Raw genomic sequence first — 20,952 nt, 5'->3', positions numbered from 1 at the left:
CCGAGCCCTCAGGGTGCTACAGTTCCATTTATCTTCAGCCTAGGTGACGTATTGCGATACAGGGCCGTGATTTTGGCTATAAAAGGGTCCCCTAGACCCCTACCCCAAGCTTTTTAAGAGAATCATATATGGCGTGCCAGGAGACTCTATGGAATGCTTTCTCAGCATCCAACGAGAGTATCTAATTACAAATTTTTAACTGCATCTAGCCCAGGAAATACTTTGTGCCTAGTAGCAGTGTCTGCTAGTGAGCGGATTATCCCGGCTGTTAAGCAAGCTGCACCACCTGTAGTTTAGACACTTAATTTTTTCAAAGGAAATGCTTCGGGACCATGGGATACTTAGTGAAGAGCATCAGGAGGCACCCCAAGGCATAGGGGCTGGGACTGGCAGTAGGATGCCTTGCGGTGGACAGCCGAGCTCGATCCTTATAAAAGCTTTTTAACTGCAGCAGCTTTAGTGGACGCTACTGGAGCTGGAATTACCGCGGCTGCTGGCATGAGACTTGCCCTCCAATAGATCCTTGTAAATGGATTTAAAGTGTATTCATTCAAATTAGAGAGACAATTTAAATTAAAAAACTTAGAGCTGCCTCCACCACAGGGGGGCTCGCTCGACCCACCAGCGGACAGGCACCAGTATTGGGAGAGGGGGGCTGGCCGTCAGGGTTCACCGCGGCTCTGGCACAAACCCGGCGACACGGAGGTGGCACGGGCAGGAGCGGACTGGCCGTGTCGGCTTCTCACTTTTTGGATTTTAGAAGGGCATGACATGCCTATATCTGTGTCTCCCCCTCCTTTTACTCTTCCACCTCTTTTATTTTCGCATGACTATATGTACTTGTCACTTTTCCATGTGTTAGTTATGTCTTCTGAGCAGTTTGTCAGCTTTTGGACACCTTTAAAGGTGTTTTCTATGTGTTTCTATGTGTTTTTGTTTGCCTGCCATTGGTTTTAACGGTGTTCGAAGGTGTTCGACGAACAGTTCGACGAACAGTTCGGCGAACACACGGGTGTTCGACGAACCGAACCGAACTCGAACACTACGGGGGTGGCTCAACACTAATGGTGTGGGGGTGCTTTGCTGGTGACACTGTTGGGGATTTATTCAAAATACCACAGCATCTTGCAGCGGCATGCTTTTCCATCCGGTTTGCGTTTACTTGGACCATCATTTATTTTTCAACAGGACAATTGTAACATCCCTGGCGGCGTGCTTGCATAGTGCACCACCTCCCACTATGCAAGACCGCAATCTTACCTGTCAGTCCAGCCTGCAAACCTTGCTCCAGTTCATGCTGTGTTCATGTTTCTTGTCTGATTGCTTAGGGCGGCGGCCCGGTTACTTCCTGATAGCTGCTGTGGGCGCACTCCTAATGCGTCCCCAGCCTATTGCTGTGAGTCACTGGATATTTAAACCCCTCCACCCAGAAGGAGGTGCCTGAGCAACACTAACTTTCAGTGTGCTTCTTGCCTCTGAGTTGCCAGGTCTTGTCTTGTATCTTGTCTGTTTCTGCCACCCTGGGGGCTGCATACCCAGGCCTGTTATCTTGACTTTTTCTGCCACCCTGGGGGCTGCATACCCAGGCCTGTTATTTCTGACTTCTAGTCTGCTTCCGCCACTCTGGGGGCTGTATACCAAGGCCTGTTATCTCTGACTTGTAGTCTGTTTCTGCCACTCTGGGGGCTGTATACGCAGGCTCGTTCTTGTATCTCATTGCAGTAGCAGTTCCTGTCTGAACAGTATACTAGCCTGTTACCTGTTTGTCTCTATGTCCGTTACTTCCCTTTTCCTGCAGTATCTGAACCTGAACCTAACTCCATCTCGTTGTCTCTGTACTTCTGCTTGTGAGTTTTGTGTCCACTCGCTACTTCATAGTAAGTAACTTTTGTGTATCTGGTTCTGCTTGTCCCTTTTCCCTTCCTCCGTATCTTTCTCCTGTGTTCTAGCCATCTTCCTGTATTTTCCAGTCTGTTTCATGTGAACAGAGCCCTGTCCTCTCTGCCTGCACCTTCAGCCCTGTTCGGCTCTGCTTGCTCACCGCGCTAGCGGTTTCTCTCTGCTCTGACCTGCCCACCACTCCGGCGGCTTCCCTCTGCTCTGCCTTACCCACCGCTCTGGTGGCTTCTCTCTGCTCTGACTTGCCCACCGCTCCGGCGGCTTCTCTCTGCTCTGCCTTACCCACCACTCCGGCGGCTTCTCTCTGCTCTGCCTTACCCACCGCTCCGGCGGCTTCTCTCTGCTCTGCCTTGCCCACCACTCTGGTGGCTTCTCTCTGCTCTGACTTGCCCACCGCTCCGGCGGCTTCTCTCTGCTCTGCCTTACCCACCGCTCTGGTGGCTTCTCTCTGCTCTGACTTGCCCACCGCTCTGGTGGCTTCTCTCTGCTCTGACTTGCCCACCGCTCTGGCGGCTTCTCTCTGCTCTGCCTTACCCACCGCTCCGGCGGCTTCTTTCTGCTCTGCCTTGCCCACTGCTCCGGAGGTTCCGCTCGGCTCTGCCTTGTCCACCGCACCTGCGGTTTTGCTCTGCTCTGTCTCGTCCACTGAACCTGCGGTTTTGCTCTGCTTTGCCTTGTCCACCACTCCGGCGGTTCCTCTCTGCTCTGCCTTGTCCACCGCTCCAGTGGTTCCGCTCTGCTTTGCCTTGCCCACTGCACCTGCGGTTTTCGCTCCGCTCTGCTTGCTCACCGCACCAGCAGTTCCTCTCTGCTCTGCCTTGTCCTCCACTCCGGCGGTTTCGCTTTACTCTGCTTGTCTACCGCATCTGCGGCTCTGTTGCTGTCTCCCAGTCTGTACTGGACCATATCCAGCCTACGCTCCAACCTGCTAGTACCTCCCTGTCTGCTCCCCAGCCGTGCTTGCCAGTATCTCCCTGTCTGCACTCCAGCTGTGCTTGCCAGTACCCACCTGTCTGCATACCAGCCGTGCTCGCCAGTGCCCCCCTGTCTGCATACCAGCCGTGTTTGCCAGTGACCACCTGTCTGCTTACCGGCCGTGCTTGCCAGTACCCACCTGTCTGCATACCAGCCGTGCCTGCCAATACCTACCTGTCTGTATGCCAGTATAACCTGCCTGTTCCTGCATTCCCCGGTGTGGGTCAACAGCTGTCACCGGGGTCTGACCTGGAGTAGCACCTGGTCCCTCTGCTTGGTTCACGGAGTTGACTGAGCCACCGTGCGACCTTGGTCGGATCGGGTTGATACTTAGTTACGCCCCTCCAGGCACTCCTCGGTTCATGGTACAGTGGGATTACTAATCACGCTCACGCCAGTCAGCCCGGGCGCGAGCGTAACAACAATGACCCCAAACACACCTCTAGGCTGTGTAAGGGCTATTTGACCAAGAAGGAGAGTGATGGGGTGCTACGCCAGATGACCTGGCCTCCACAGTCACCAGACCTGAACCCAATCGAGATGGTTTGGGGTGAGCTGGACCACAGAGTGAAGGCAAAAGGGCAAACAAGTGCTAAGCATCTCTGGGAACTCCTTCAAGATTGTTGGAAGACCATTTCCTGTGACTACCTCTTGAAGCTCATCAAGAGAATGCCAAGAGTGTGCAAAGCAGTCATCAAAGCAAAAGGTGGCTAATTTGAAGAACCTAGAATATAAGACATATTTTCAGTTGTTTCACACTTTTTTGTTAAGTATCTAATTCCACATGTGTTAATTCATAGTTTTGCCTTCAGTGTGAATGTACAATTTTCTTAGTCATGAAAATACAGAAAAATCTTTAAATGAGAAGGTGTGTCCAAACTTTTGGTCTGTACTGTATATATATATATATATATATATATATATATATATATTTTATTTATTTTTTTTCTAAAAGGTTAAATTACCTCATTATTTTGAAAAAAAATCTAAAAAAACAAACAAAAAAAAACAATGAAAAGTAATAAAAAACATCTGGTTGCTTATCTTGCTTTATTTCTACCCAGTATTATAGCCATACAAATATATGCTATTATATGTCATGCAGTGTGATGTACATGGTGTGTGTATGCTACAACATGTGAGACAGATCTAATGAAGCCCTACATGTCTGATGTGAGGGATTACTGAGCAAATACTTCTTATGGGACAAATGCCCCAGGTCTAAATATGAATAGAATGGGTACCATTGAGCAGCAGTACTGGGGTCTGGAGCACTGAAGAGTTAGGCTGTGTGCCCACTATGCGTTTTTTAAGCGTTTCCACAGCTGTAATTCTGCCGCAGAAATGCTTAAAAAACGATTGGTAGAAAGTCTGCCATGTTCCCCAATGATAATCCGCATGTGCTGTGCAAATGCTGCGGAAATTTCCCCTGCGGATTATCATTGCGGAAAAATCCGCAGCACTACCAATTAATTTGCGTAATCGCTGCGTTTTCGCCGCCATTGACTTGAACTGAATCGCTTAATATCCGCATCACTACATGTGCACATGCGGATATTAAGCGATTCAATGTGGGGATGGTACCCGGGTCTGGAGAAGAGGAGACTCTCCTCCGGACCCTGGTACCATATAACCTGTAAAAAAAAAAAGAATTTAAAATAAAAAAACACATTATACTCACCTTCTGATGGCCCCTGGTCTCCTTAGCGATGCGTCCTGGCTCCCCGGCTGTTCGCGATGGTCTAAAAGGACCTTACATGACGTCATTTAGTCATGTGACGGGTCACGCGACCGCTGACGTCGGCGGTTGCGTGACCTGGTACATGACTAAATGATGTCATGGAAGGTCCTTTTAGACCATCACGAGCCACCAGGGAGGCCAGAGAAGGAGACCGGGGGCCATCAGAAGGTGAGTATAATGTTTTTTTTTATTTTTTACCATTTTTATTCTTTTTTTTAACTAACTTGGTCATACTATATAAAATCCATGCCGGTTGCATGGATTTATATAGTGTGACCAAGTTGTCAAGCACTTTTCCAAGTGATGCTAAAATCGCTTGGAAAGCGCTTGTCAACCCGCATGCGGAAATGCATGTGCAAAACGCGTGACAAACGCTTGTCCATGGCTGAAAAAACGCATGTACAATCCACATGTATAATCCGCATGCGTTTTTTCTGCCAGGGAGATGCAGAAACGCTCAGGAAAAATCCGGAGTATTTCTGCATCGTGGGCACATAGCCTTAGGTCACTTTGCCACAGAGTCTTTTTTAGATGGTTCATTTAAAAAAAACATCTGAAAATTTGATTAAAGAGTAGCAGTTTTATTTTATTTTTTTCATAAATCAATAGTACACGTGAAAATAAGAAACTTTATAATAATTTATTTATTATTATTCATTCTCGAAATTCTCAATTCATGGGTAAAATTTGTCTTTCGTGAATAAAGACTTTCCCATTACTGAGGTAGGAGATCACAGCTGGTGCTCATAAAGTACTATGGAGAAATGTAACTGTCGTTTTAGGAGAACTTGCAGTAGAATGTCAATGTTTGCTTCTAGTTCCGTCCTGCTCCCCTCTCTATTGAATTTTATAAGCCCCAACTGTCATTTCCTATCTCAGTAATGGAAAAAAATCTGTCTTCACCGAATAGACATTTTACCCATGAGTTTAGACTGATCGGTCCAGGAGGAGAAAGAAGTGGATTCCTCTAATAAGATATATTACAAAGTTGCTTATTTTCATGTGTACTATTGATTTATGGGGAAAAAATTAAACAATGGTTATTCTTTAAAACCTGAGTGAAAGACTTCCTATTTGTTTCTATTGTAAAACCACTTAGCTGTTCATCTATCTAGTGTTTTCAGCGTTTTTTTCTGCTTCAAGTTTTTAAAAAGATTGAGTGCACTTCTTAGAAGCGGCTCCTGATGGAATCAGCTCCAAACTCCAACTTAAAAAAAAACACTTCAGGAAAACCTCTTCTAAACTGTTTCAAAAACTTTTCCGGGAATGAAAAACTCATCTAAAAACTCCACCAAGAAGGATATGCAAATTGCCTCTTCAGAGAAAAAGAGGACTTGTACTCTATAGCGCCACCTATTGGAAGTAGCGATCCTACAAGTCACAATCAACCCTTTAACGAGTCGTGCAATATGACTTAGGATAAAAGCCAAATCAGAATCTCAATTTGCAGACACGGTGTTTCGGGCTGTTGCCCCTCGTCAGTGCAAAGTATGAGAACCGATTTGGCTGGATGAGAGGCTCTGGACTGAGGTCTAAGAAGGAGCATTTTCTGAAGGAGACTCCATTTGAAAAATTAATTTTGGACAAAAAAAAAAAAAGCTCAGTTTGTTGCAAAAAACGCTGCATCAAGTGGAATTTGCTGCAGATTTTGCTGCTGATTCATTAGAGATCCTGGAAAAATCCCACTATAGTCACTACAACTCCTAGCACTTCTGTAGTCTTTGCCTTATCCATTGCTCGTCTCTGTATGACCCGGACTTTTTGCAATTTCATCTCATCCTATTTATCCTCTTTTATTATCACACCTATACATGACTCCTCCATAATAAAATCCCATAAAGACAAATTGTTTAATGCAGATCTGGTCAGGGAGCCAGACGTAGGGATTCAAGGAATCCTAAAAAAATATTTGTGTGAAGTCATTAAGGGTCAACCGCATAGCATTTCCTTGAACATCAGAATCTCTCTTTAATGGGAGAACAATCTATCACTTCCACTTGCACAGAACAGATGGTTCTTACATTGAGATTTATAATGGCTTCATTTTTAAAACTTTGGTTCTACTTTAATTTCCTCTCAGGGTTGGATAAGGTTCAGGGATTTCTCATTTATATAATTTTTCCTGAGAAAACGGTTCTGTTATTCAATAAAATAAGACATATCTTACAAAGTGCGAGAGCACTCCAGCCTTCTATTCTAAAAGCGTCTCGTGTTAGGACTTCCACTTATAGGTGACCTTTGAGTAAAATCTGTACTCTGAAGTGAATGGAACACGTGTTTAATTCTAGTTTGATTCATTAGATGTACGTCTGCAGTGGAAAAATAATAACATTTATTAGTTCTGAGAATAAACAAGTTCTATAAAAGTTCAGAATGATTTCGAACAATGCTTTCCTTCTTTGAATATGACCTGCAAAAGGAAAAATTAGGAACTAAATAAGAGTGATTGCAGAATGCTCCAGGTAACTAGATGACTTTTCTTATAGCAGAGGCAAACCTGCTTAGTGGTTACATCACTCTGACGTGGCACATTTAGCTTGATGGTTGCACCTTACATCATGTTACAAAACACTGAAAAGAAGTTGAACTCAACTTTAGATTTAGTTTGACTTTTCCTTTACTGTGACCACTTCATTGTGCGATACTCCACAAGTAATCCATGAGTTTTATAGGTTGCTCCTAACGTGGTATTTGGCTTTTGCATGGTCTTCAGTGTTGCTGTAGGTTTCCAGGAGGCTATCCTATTGTACAACCTGTCCTTCTTAGGCTTATCTTGTGGGCTCCATTAGCCACATCTTTTAGATTTGTCCAACACCTCTGGAGGTCCTCATGACTGCTATGCCACTATTTTTTAAAGACTTTCTCCCAACTATGCTTGGTATGGATCCAGATCACAGGGTGGTCATCACAGTCTCTACCCAAGTCTTAATTATTAAAGGGAACTCCCCTGCTCACTTTTCAGCGTAACATTAAAGTATCCTAAAAAATTGGATGCCGTACTGTGACTCTGTATGGCATCCAATTTTTTTCCTCTCACCCATCCGATTTCGGAGTGAAATCGTATCATGCTGCGATTTTTTCACAGACAGATTCTGGAAATGCCAAAAATCGGTCATCAGCTCTGCCCTATTAAATAACATTGGCCAATGTGCTACCGGATGAAAAATTGGATAGCACTAATTTATACGGTGGTGTGATTGAGCCCTTAGAGCAGAAATTCACAGGGAATTTTCTGCAGCTCAGTGTTACCTTCATACCAACCAATTTATCTCTTCCGAGGTCAACTCTGATAATGCAAAGCAACATGCAACTCATGCAACAACATGCATTTCATTCATACATGAAGGGCAAGTCAAAAGTTTCTGCACTCTGGCTGTCAAATTTATTTTAAATCGACTTTCAGAAAAGACAAAACATAATTTTTCTACATCATCTCCCTGCTTTTTACTTTGTCAGTCTAGTCTATCAACAAGATTTTGAATTCCCCCATTAAAACATATTTTAGGCTAAACTTGCGAGCCACAAATGCACCGATGTCTTCACCTCTTCATCCAACATGAATGTTCATCCTGAGAAGACTTAACTTAGAGGAAATAATCCACTTTCACTCGTCTGTCCCACAGAATCAGTTCATTGTCAATGTTTTCATCATTTGTGGACTTGGACGGGCATTCGGCTCCTTCTTCGTGGTTGACACTTGTGCAACCTTTCTTGAATTTCCACCATCCATTCATTACACATTTCTTCCCAGCAGAACAATATCTCCGTATTGTGCACAAAATCTAACTACCGGCATCAGACACACTCTCCGGACACAAAAAAGAAATCCCTGTATAATGCTCTTCTTTTGAACAAATCTCAAGTGAAGCAACCATTGTACATAACATGTATGATCCTGCTGGGGAGCCAACGACCTCATACAAAAAGTGCTGATAAGATAGTGCGACCGACAGATGTTTTAAGTTAACTAGACTGCAAAAAATATTTGACTAACATTCGTAGCTTCTGTGCTCAGACTTCTGTGCTCAAATTTATTTTATATAGAGCAAAGAAAGCACAGTAGGAAAGTTGTGCCCAAAAAACACCATGCATGCACCACACGGGGATGGCACTTGGAGTGTCCACTGACGTACAGATGAGACCCTGCTGTCATAGACAGGATCGAGATAACTCCAGAATAAGACATATAACTGCAAAGATGTCATAGTTGATAGAAAGATGGTCAAGGATATATAAAAGATCCCCAGTCTGCCCTGCCATTTTTGTACACCCTTAAGACCTATCTGTCAGTGTTACAGAAGTACGGGCATTGCATCTCCAGTATAGGGCAATGTAGATTGCTAGCGCTGCTACCATTATGATGTGCACCGAGCTCAGGTCCTGCTGCTGCTCTGCTCCCGTCTCCACGGGTCATGTGAGACTAAAGAAGTCTCAAGAGATCATACTGAGAATCCCTTTTATTACTTTCTCTGGGGGGGGGGTGTTCTTTGATCCACCTCTGTAACACTGCCTACTTATGATTGGCCAATGTCACAGAGGTGGAAAAAGTATACACCCCCCTGAGAAGAATCTGTTACCTCCCATGTGATGGAAAGGAAAATTTACACATAAACTTTACAAGCTAATATCTCGAGAAAGAAAAGGTCTATCACAAAATGAAAATTCTGTTACTCAGCGCTTCAGCCCCTATCTCAGGATGAAGCCAATTTAAAAAAAAAACAAAAACAAAACTTAAAAAGTCATGAAAGTTCCTCCTTAAAGGGTCATTCTCAAATTTTATGATGGGAAAAATTGCAAATTGATTATCAGACAAAAAAGGTGGTAAAACAATCTATCAGCAGTGGTTGGACTAGTAGTTAAAGAGCTCAGTGCTTACATGCTCTCCCCAATACAGTTTGTAATTGATGCTCAGAATCTGGCGGGATAGTTTGATCTGGCCTACCTCAGTGCCTTTGCACTTGTCTGATACTGCAGAGACAAAGCTGCCTCTACTTGTAGTGTCAGAAAGCACAAAGTTTGGAAGAGCAGTGCAACCATGATATTGGTTCAAACTATCATTAAGAAGCTCACATTCCTCCTGATAACTAAGAAGTCAGAAGACAGAGGAGCGGTGCACTCCTGAACAGAAAATTGAGAATAACCCTTTCAGGCCCAAAAGAAATGTGTCGTCAAAATGGTTAAAGGGGTTTTCCAGGCTTGGGGCTCAAGTCTGCAGTCACTATGTGAGTGCCAACTTGTGAATCCTCACAGTGTGCACAGTGCGTGCTGTCAGGATTCTGTGGCACTGGGAGCTGGTGGTCATGTGACATCAAGCAATTTGCATACTTCTAGCCACATTCCGACTAGATGTGCCCGATCTCGCCTAATTCACTTGTATTGAGTAATGCGTCGCACGTCTAGTTGGTATGTGACCGCATGTATGTGAATTGCATACTTATTGTCACATGCCCACTGGGATCGAAGGATCCTAGCAGTGCACACACTGTGTGCTGTGAGGATTTGCAAGTCTGCAGTCACATAGAATGACTGCATGCTTGAACCACGAGCCTGGACAACCCCTTTAATGCATATTGTTTTAGAATTAAGTTCATTGTATGAAAAGTATTCAATTAGCTCCTTAGCTCTCCCTAGTGGTGACTATGGGTAGCTAGAATCATTTATCTCTCTGAATATGCAAGGATGAAACTGTGTCAGAAAACAATGAGCTCCTATCCAATACAGAAATATTAATAAATTAATCTGCACAAAATATTTCATATTCAGACTTCTAAATTCCACTGTTTCCTCTACCACAGTTCACAGGAGCAAAGTGATTTTTTTCAAAGGTACTGATAAAATCGTCTTACACAGTTGTACCGAGGAGTATGACAACTCTTCCTTGTACTTGACATCCTGTAGCTCCACAATGCAGCTGCTGCTGGCAGAACACATAAATCAGGCACTTAAAACTTGTCTCACTACTATGTGATATTTCCCTGCATTTAAATATATAGAACAAAGCAAATCTGCGACGTATACCCTTTCAGGTACGTTTAGAATAAAAAAAGTGACGACTCTACAGAAAAGGCTTTATTATCCATTAAGCCGGTCTTATTTTGCAGTTTAAGTGCATACACTTTGTTTATGGAGCCACTAAAATCATATTGCTATGACAGCAAAATCTCGGAAGGCATATGAAAGTTATTTGAAATAAAGAGATATGTCTCTCCCTGCAGTTAGTTTAAGTTTTATTTTATTTCCTTTTTAGATCTTCAACACAATGGAATTCTATTTAAACGCTGTATGGGTATAATGGACGGTGACTGTGGTTTACAACACATGCAGGAGCAAGGCTATATGCTTGGCTTTTTCCAACTTCTAGTCCAAAGGGCCACCAATCTATAGTTATGATTATGTAATACATAGGGTACCACGGCAAAGACAAAAATGTAACATGACACTGCCGTATCTCGTACCTCCTGGAAGTAGAGGACTTGTTTGCCTCCAATCTCCTTTCCATGATCCTTGGTTGTGTAGGACCTGAATAATTCTTTCCAACTTTACTGTATTGTCTGGGCTTCTGGTAATAGAAGAAACCACCCAGACTACTGGAAAAATTGGCAAAGTTCTTCAAAAACTCCCAAAACCTCCCACAAACCAGAGCTTCCGAAAGCTTGGTGATGGGACGCTCCAGCTCATGGCAGAACCTCTAGTTTTAGTGGCCATGGAAGAGGCGTGAATTTTTAAATGGAGTATCTATGCAGTTTTTTGGAAAAGGAGATGTGACGCCTCAAAGCCTTCTCTAAGCCCCTTACCCTGGGAGATGGGGGACTCGGAGTCGGGTCCTGTGATGGAGAGATGGGGTGCAGTCGTGGCCCGGACCCGCTCCGTGCCCAGGGCCGTCACATTAAAAAAGGATGGTATGGGCTTATCCGGGTTGAGTGGCTGATTACGACTACGCCACCTGTGGCACCTGGTGAAGGCCACCAGCGCTGCTGCAGTCCGCCGAGGCATGGTGTTATGGCAGCTGATGTTGTTACTACTCCCCACAGGCGGAGCAGGGCCTCAGGGCAGAGGGACAGGATGGAGGGGGTAGTAGTCCAGGAGGTCTGGTACTGCTTAGTGCGGTGTAGTGCAGAATAAAGAGTCCGGAGGCCATAGGGGTGAACTTCCAAGGCTTTACTCACAAAAGAGATGGCAGTAGGAAGGTGACTCCCTGCTCCTCACGGGGTTCTGCGGTCACCAGAGACGAAGGGGATCCGACAACCTCCGAGTAAGTCCAGTGTTAAATCAGGACCCTGCACCAGAGTGTTCCTAGACTTCAGACCTGGTCCTTTCCTGTCTGTGTGTGTGTAGATAGGCCGGGTCTCCCTCTGAACTCCTCTCAGAAAAAGGGCACGGGTGGCTGCTCCACTCCTCCTGATACCCGGTGGGATCCTCAGGGCCTACCGGGCTTTCCTGACCGGGACATGGAGTAGCAAGGTCGGGTGTCGGGGGCCGGTACCCCTCTTGCAGCCGGACTCCCTCTGAGTATATCAGGTGGCAAGGACAGGTGGCGTATACCGCTCCGTCTGCATCCTCCCTGGGATCCATTTGCTATGGAGCTACACTCTTAAGCTCCGGGCCTTCTTGATCATGGTCCTTGACCGGGTTGAGACATTCATTATCTGCAACCTGCCCATCGACCCAAGGCTAAGGTACGAGGGCCGTGTCTCCGTCCTCTGCAGGCCCACACAGGATCCACGCTCAGGGAGGGAGATCACAATACAAAGACCAAGAACCAAAATGGCTTTATTATTAAATATGAAATTTAAAGTGTCACTAAAATGTGAGTCCTCCACCCTCACCCACTAAATGGTTCCCCTAGCTCTTGGTTCCCCAGTCTCCCGGTAACCAGGAGGGCAGCACCTAGTGCATTCTAGCCCCCTCTGGTGGGAGAAGTGTGGTGTTGGATGTGAAGGAAGGGTCCTGACCATCGCACTGTTCTTACCTCAGAGGAGGAACACTACACTCCATTAGAGAAGTGCAGCATCCCTGTGGCTGTCGAACCCTCAGGGGCGCCACATTCCCCCCTGGTGAAACACAGCACGTCTGCGGGCTGCAAAAGAGTAAGAGCTAGGAAAGTTTTCTTTTTATATAACCATAAACCATCTTCCCTTTATGGGAGGCACATCTTCTTGAACGTTGCAAACATAATATACAATACAAAAGTACAAAGGTATAAAAGTATAAAATTATAAAAGTGCTAGCATTTTCCAGAGACATTCATATGCAGACAGATGGGTTAAAGTGCAAGGACGAAGAGTCAGTTCAGAAGCGCGAGGGACCTGTCCCAAACCCCCAACATGGGCCCTGGGGTGGCTGCAGGGCATGAAGATCCCGAGTTGGACCTCCAGGAGAGCTACCCTGACAGGTTTTTCTTCTGGGATCTGAGGTAGAAATTTCTGCGGCTTTATATAAAACCAATAAGGAGCACCTAAAGAGATGCAAACTATTTACAAGAATGGAGTCTGTGTGCTGCTAGTCCGCAGGGACCAATGTCTCTAGAAACCAGGGTAAAACAAATCAAAGCATAAACGTCAACATCATAACTTTTAACAGATTACAGCTGCTGGGGGCTGCTTAGATCTCGGGTTCCCTCCTGGGAAAAGGTTCGTTCCTCCCGACGGAGGCTGACCGGTCCTCTGAGGCTGAGCGCGAGGGGGCGTCGCTCCCGGACACCTTATGGACATCCAGGGCGTACCACCCCCGCACCCCATGGTGACGAGAGTACGTAACTACATCGCCCGGGAAGAGGTTACGGCCAGGGTGTCCCTTCTTCAAACGCGGCTCGACGTCCCGCCTGCTGACAAAGACGTCGTCCTGGTAATGGGGACTCCTGATGAACCCCCACCCCGCCTCATGGTGGAAGCGGACGACTTGCCCTTCCACACGGGGACTGGGACGGGTTGCCTCTTCCTGTCGGGCCCGGGACTTGGCAGCTTTGGCCCGCACCTCGAGACTCTCGCAGCGGATCTCCCTCTGGCGTTGCTCCCGAGTGAGCTGGAGGATCTGCTCACGGCACCGCTCACTCCTCCTCTGCACTTCAGCCTGGGTTTCCCGGGGGAAGCCCATCAGGCCCCCCCCCTGGTTGTCCCAGGCCCACTCCTCAGCCTCCGGCCAGGTGACTGTTGGTGCGGGTAGCGGTGTCATTAGGGGTTGCTGCGGGTCCTCTGCAAGCGCAGACCAGTCCGGGTTGGGGTCGGTGGATACCCCAGCAGGCTCAGGCGCTTCCGATTCGGGAGTTGGGCGGCAGCGCAGGTCCCCACCTATAGCTGCCGCTTGCAGCTCCGGAGCAAAGACCTGCTCCCAGGTGACCCCGTCGGGCAGGAGATATTCAGCCATGAGGTCCAGTTTGGGAACGGTAGGCTCAGCAGCCGGGGCAGGGGTAGCACACTCACCCGCCTCTGGGCCGCTCGCGACCTCTGTCACCGCGTCTCCCTGGCCTTCAGCTCCTTGGCGGCGGGTCCGGATGCGCAGCAGCATTTCTTCCCGCCACACAGCTGTCACCGCCTCCTGGGCCTCTTTCTGTCTCCGCACGAGACCCGGGGCTTCTTGGTGGAGAAACTCCAAATCTCCCGCAGTTAGGATCTTGCCGCCTTGCTCCCTGTCGGGGGAAGGACCTGGACCGGGTTCGGAAGGCTCCGTAGGTTGCGCTCCAGAAGCGTCCATGTCTGCTCCCGAAGATTGCCAACCTCCGACTGCAAGGGCCGCACCTTGTTGCTTTTCTTCCTCCTCCTCTATCGGGGCGGTTCCTGGGCGGCATGCTGACAGGTCCGCCTTCGTTCAGCCCATCCGGTTTGACGGGCATTACCCCGCGGACAGTCTCTGATGGAAGGGGCGGTCCGCACGTTTGGCACCATGCGAGAGCCCAGCCCACGATGGGAGGTATTAGAAGGCCATCTTTCCACAGCATTATGGCACCTGTTCTTCTTGGGCGGGCGCCATTTTAAGTGACAACAACAGTCTAAGGTGTAAGGCACACAGTACCCGGTAGAAATGGGTAATTCCTTCCTTTGCTGCGGGCATGCGATCCTGCCGACTACGCCAGGTTTGTGACGCCTCAAAGCCTTCTGTAAGCCCCTTACCCTGGGAGATGGGGGACTCGGAGTCAGGTCCTGTGATGGAGAGATGGGGTGCAGCCGTGGCCCGGACCCGCTCCGTGCCCAGGGCCGTCACATTAAAAAAAGGATGGTATGGGCTTATTCGGGTTGAGTGGCTGATTACGACTACGCCACCTGTGGCACCTGGTGAAGGCCACCAGCGATGCTGCAGTCCGCCGAGGCATGGTGTTATGGCAGCCGATGTTGTTACTACTCCCCACAGGCAGAGCAGGGCCTCAGGGCAGAGGGACAGGATGGAGGGGGTAGTAGTCCAGGAGGTCTGGTACTGCGTAGTGCGGTGTAGTGCAGAATAAAGAGTCCGGAGGCCATAGGGGTGAACTTCCAAGGCTTTACTCACAAAAGAGATGGCAGTAGGAAGGCGACTCCCTGCTCCTCACGGGGTTCTGCAGTCACCAGAGACGAAGGGGGTCTGACAACCTCCGAGTAAGTACAGTGTTAAATCAGGACCCTGCACCAGACTGTTCCCAGACTTCAGACCGGGTCCTTTCCTGTCTGTGTGTGTGTAGATAGGCCGGGTCTCCCTCTGAACTCCTCTCAGAAAAAGGGCACGGGTGGCAGCTCCGCTCCTCCCGATACCCGGTGGGATCCTCAGGGCCTACCGGGCTTTCCGAACAGGACATGGAGTAGCAAGGTCGGGTGTCGGGGACCGGTACCCCTCTTGCAGCCGGACTCCCTCTGAGTATATCAGGTGGCGAGGACAGGTGGCGTATACCGCTCCGTCTGCATCCTCCCTGGGATCCATTTGCTATGGAGCTACACTCTTAAGCTCCGGGCCTTCTTGATCATGATCCTTAACCGGGTTGAGACATTCATTATCTGCAACCTGCCCCATCGACCCAAGGCTAAGGTACGAGGGCCGTGTCTCCGTCCTCTGCAGGCCCACTCAGGATCTACGCTCAGGGAGGGAGATCACATTACAAAGACCAAGAACCAAAATGGCTTTATTATTAAATATGAAATTTAAAGTGTCACTAAAATGTGAGTCCTCCACCCTCAACCACTAAATGGTTCCCCTAGCTCTTGGTTCCCCAGTCTCCCGGTAACCAGGAGGGCAGCACCTAGTGCATTCTAGCCCCCTCTGGTGGGAGAAGTGTGGTGTTGGATGTGAAGGAAGGGTCCTGACCATCGCACTGTTCTTACCTCAGAGGAGGAACACTACACTCCATTAGAGAAGTGCAGCATCCCTGTGGCGGTCGAACCCTTAGGGGCGCCACAGAGATTTGTGTGAATTAAGCCTGGGAAGGACTGGTGGATGGTGTTGTGAGAGGTTGGCTTCCTGAAGCCTGCGGTGTGGTCTGGTTGGTCAAGTCCTGAAACATAGAAGAATTGACTTCTGGTCAGTGGGCTCTGGAGAAAGTAGGCTCCTTGAGGTAGGACAAGAAGAATGGTGACCCAGAGTATGGACTGCAAATTGTGTTACAGCAGTGTTACCCAACTCCAGTCCCCAGGAGGCACCAACAGGTCATGTTTTTAGGATTTCCTTAGTATTGCACAGTTGATGGAATTATCACATGGGCAATACTAAGGGCTTCCTAAAAACATGACCTGTAGGTGGCTCTTGAGGACTGGAGTTGAGGAACACTGTGTTATAGAGTCAAAGTTCAGTTACTGGTTTGCTGAGTGCTAAAGTGTAGTGTGAGTGTGATGTCAACAGTGTCCTTAGGATGGTGTAAGGACAGCACTAACCCGGCAGCTCATGTTTAATCAGTAACCTGAGAATGAGCTATGATGGCTTGATGGCTAAATTCTGGACACCATTCAAGTTTGCTCTGGATCATTGAAACAAAAGTGCCACATGGAGTAACCAAGCTTCAGCATCTTATATGAGAGTTGTAACCAGCAAGTGTACTATGCTTTTATGCTTTTAATGGATTTTATGTTTTAGACAATTTTAGGGTATTTATTTAAAGGGGACCTGTCACCAGGTTTGACCTATATGAGATAAGCCCACCACCTTTCAGCCCTCATATACAGCATTCTATAATGCTGTATTTATGCCCCCAACCCGGCCTGCAAGACAAGGAAAAGAGCTTTTATTATACTCACCTGAGAGGGCGATCCGGTCTGAGGGCTGTCGCTAGTCCTGGTCCGTTGCCTCTTTGACCTTTTCCAGTGCCTGTGTACTGCAGTACTTTGCTCTGCCATCGTCAGAGAAGTATGCCTGCACAGGAGCGTGATGCCGGGGAGACTGTAGAAGACATAGGGACTCTTCATCCACACGAAGCAAGAAGGATGACGGGATCAAAAGAAGAGAGGTGCCAGACAGGGACCAGCTACACCCCTTCTTCAAACATTGGGGGGAGGGGGAGCCACTACTGTTAAACATAATTTGTTAGAAAGTTTCAATGTTCCCTGTGACGCGCCCCTGGGCCTGCTGCGTCGCGCGGCATCGCACGCACGGGGGAGCTTACCCGGATCCGGATCAGATGGGGGTAGTAGTCTCGTGGCGGTGACCCGGTCCGTGCCCAGGGAGTCAAACTGAGTGGCAGTGTTTTGAACGGTAGATGTTGGACGACTACGCCACCCGTTGAATGCAGCTATGGAGCTGCCGCTGCAGGACAGTCCGCTGAGGCCGGTGATATGGTTGTGCAGCGTAGATGGTATAACCCCCAACGGGAGGGGTACGGCCTCAGGGCAGCAAGTGTAGATGATGGTGGTAGCGATGGTGCGGCAAGGAAGCTCAGAGACGTGTGATGCAGTTTCAGGGTTTTTACTCACAGGTGTTGCTCCGGTCACTCCGGCCTTGAGTGACCACCCGAGTCGTGCTGCGTCCACCAGGTGTGGGACTCGGCCAACCCCCAGGCAGTTCCAGAGCGTGGTCCTGAGCTCCCCTCTCTTCCTTCCTACTGGCCGTCCCCACCAGGGATCCACCTTTGTCCGGTTCCCTTGGGCCTTCTATGGTAAAACCTTCTCTGGCTTTCCTGACCCTACTCTTGGTGTACCTTCCTGGTGGATGTGGTGAGGGTCGTGGCAAAGCTTGCCCACGACCTCCGGTTCCTGGTTAAGGGTTACTTTTGCCTCCGCCAGCTTGGGATCCGGTGCCCTCTTCTGCCAACCCTTCACCCTTTTTGGTTTGCTTCTGGGATCTTAGGGTTCCCTCTTTTCTGCGTCTCTGGGCCTTTCTTCTTCCTCTCTGCTTCAGGCCTGGCCCTGGAGCTGGGCCCAGCCGGAGCCACAGCTCCCTGTCAGCCCTCTCTGGCTGAACTCTCCTCAGAACTCTCCTGCCAGACTCACCCTATCTCTAGATGGTGCCCACCATATATACTCCCTCTATGCGTGAGCCCAGGTGACCAGCACCCAATGGGCTCCTATCTCTATGCCCAGAGCCCCTCCCCTATCTGCCCCTACACTACTGGGATGTTCCACCCCCCCTCCCACTCCAGCCAGGGACAGACGCTGTCGTACCTGCACATCTACTTGGTGGGAGTACCGTAGTTCTGTCCCCCGGAAATGGGATGTATGTAGTGCATGCAGCCTACTGAGCTCAGTCCCACACTCCATCCTTACCCGGGAGTGGAATACCACACCTCTGGTTTGAGGTGCAATACCCCTGTAGCAGCCGAGTCCTCAGGGTGCTACATTCCCCCCTGGTAAATCACAGCACGTCCTCGGGCTGTAAAAGAATAAAACATACCAAAACATACAAACTTTTTAAAACATACACCAACATATAAAACATTATAAACATTATCAGATTCTAGCAATATAAACTTTTTCATATAAAACTCTTTTATATAAAATGTTCTTGAGCTTCTGGCCACTGTGCACTTGTGACCAGGTAAAGTGCCACAGTCACTGGGAGGAAAACAGTAATCCTCCTATAAAACCGGTAGGGGGCGCCTTAGGAAGCGCAACTATTTACAAGGGTATGGCCGCTCTCAGTCCTCGGCCAGGTAGAGGGAAAGAACGACCGCTCTCAGTCCTCGGTCAGTGGGAATAAGGGATGGCTGCTCACAGTCCTCAGCCTGTTAAGGGATAGGGACACACGGGTAACAGTTTGCTGGTCCCTACGGGGACTATACTTTACTGGTAACAGTTCTTGTACCCTTACGGGTAACTATTTACAGCTTCACTGTACCGTACTTTAATAACGGCATCCTCCTGCTCCTTCTTGAGGGTAATCTTCAGACCCGTCCGGGTCCTCTTGACCTTCCTCAAACCGCAGCTCTTCCTCAGTCAATCTGTGCACATGGAGAGCATATGGACCTTTGGCACATTGATGCCGGGTGAAGGTGACCTCATCACCCAGGTAAAGATCACGTCCTCTGTGTCCCTCCGGCAGATGGCTCTCGACGTCCCTGCGGGTGACAAAGACGTCGCCGGGGGTTCTGTGGTCCCGGATAAAACCCCAACCGTGCTGCAGTTGAAACTTGATTACGGTCCCGGTGGCGCGGGGACCATGGGCTGCACGGGGGTTTCGTCTGGTCCGGCTTTTCTGTTCCGCACTCTGTACTTGCAGCCGCTCCTCGCGGACCCGCCTCTCTCGCCGTTCCCGGTCGAAGACCTCCAGCTGTTGCCGGCAGCACTCTGCTCGCTGGGCTGCGGCCGCCCGGGTCTCATGGGTGAAACCAATGAGGTTTTCTCCGGTGGGGTCCCATTCGAACTGCGCCTCCTCCAACGGGAGTGGGGTGATCTTGGCGGGCGCCGGAGCCGGAATCAGGGGCTCACACAGAGGCCTTTCCTTCCGGAGTCGGGGATGGAGGTACTCCGGTGGCCACTCAAAGGGCTGCCCATCCGGGCAAGTGTGCTGGGCGAACAGGTCTTCACCCAAGGGTAGCACGGTGGAGGTTGAGGGCACGATGGTAGTAGCGGCACCCGGATTCACCAGGCCCTGCGACCAGGCCGGTGTCTTGGTGGAGATAGAGGGCTCTGTTGGAACTGCGGCGCCCGGGGGTACTCGGCCCTGCGACCAGGCCGGTGGCGTCTCCTGCTTGGCCGTGCTCGGGGTTGAGGCGCGTGACGTCACAGGGGGCGTGGCCGCGGCTCCTGCTTGAGGCCTAGTCTGGAGCGGTGGCGGTGCAGCGACGGGCACGGTAGGGGGAATTTCGGGCTCTGCGACGGGGAGCTGGGGCAGGCTCACGGTTTCTAGGCTTGGGGTAGTGACGTCCCCTTTACCTGCCTCCGTCTCTTCAGCTCCTTCCACGGCGTCGTCTCCGGCCTTCATTCCTCCTGCACCATCCTCAGAGGCGGTCAGACTCCTCATCTCGGGTGGCGTGCTCCGCTGGCGGGTTCCAGCCAGCTGGGCCATCTCCCTACTCCACTCAGTCAGCGTTTCTCGCAGCACCTGGGCCATCCTCCGTGCGAGGCCCTCCAGCGCGGTCTGTGCACGCTCCCGGTCTCGGGGGAGCTGTGCCAAGATCTCCACCAGGTCTTGTGGGGTGGTGGCTTGCAACAGGCTCCTGACCACAGGGTCGGTGCTGCCTGACTCTCCCTCCATCTCCGGGTGCGACCTCCCCAGACTCCTCCAGGCTGCACCCATCCTCACTCTTTTGTTCTTGATCCGCCCACACTGAGGGCGGTCCTGGGGCCACTTGATGATTGTCAGTTCCAGGGGCAGACCCCTCGCTCTGATGGACATCTCTATCATTGCAGTCTCTGCTGGTGGGGGCGGTCTCCGCTTTTGGCGCTCTTCTGGGACCAGTCCCACGATGGGAGGTAGTCTCTTGCCACCCTCTGGCACGCCCATAATGGCGTCCGCTCTGCCAGGGCGGGAAATCGTCTCAGATGGCGGGAATCGTCTCCTAATGGCGGGAAACTCCGTGGATGGCGGGAAAAGGCTGCAGATGGCGGGCAAACGGCGGGAAACGATCCGAGATGGCGTCCGATGGCGGGGACCCTCTGGAATTGGCGGGAGACTCCTTTTTACGGTAAATGTGAATTTTTCTTCAGGCACGCAGTACCCGGTGGTTGCGGGCACGTAATCCTGCCGACTACGCCAAAGTTGACGCGCCCCTGGGCCTGCTGCGTCGCGCGGCATCGCGCGCACAGGGGAGCTTACCCGGATCCGGATCAGATGGGGGTAGTAGTCTCGTGGCGGTGACCCGGTCCGTGCCCAGGGAGTCAAACTGAGTGGCAGTGTTTTGAACGGTAGATGTTGGACGACTACGCCACCCGTTGAATGCAGCTATGGAGCTGCCGCTGCAGGACAGTCCGCTGAGGCCGGTGATATGGTTGTGCAGCGTAGATGGTATAACC

This window comes from Phyllobates terribilis, unplaced genomic scaffold (genome assembly GCF_046119375.1).
Source record: "Phyllobates terribilis strain yellow unplaced genomic scaffold, ASM4611937v1 Scaffold_9__5_contigs__length_417890890, whole genome shotgun sequence".
NCBI classification, from domain to species: Eukaryota; Metazoa; Chordata; class Amphibia; order Anura; family Dendrobatidae; genus Phyllobates; species Phyllobates terribilis.
This window is presented reverse-complemented; position numbering follows the sequence as displayed.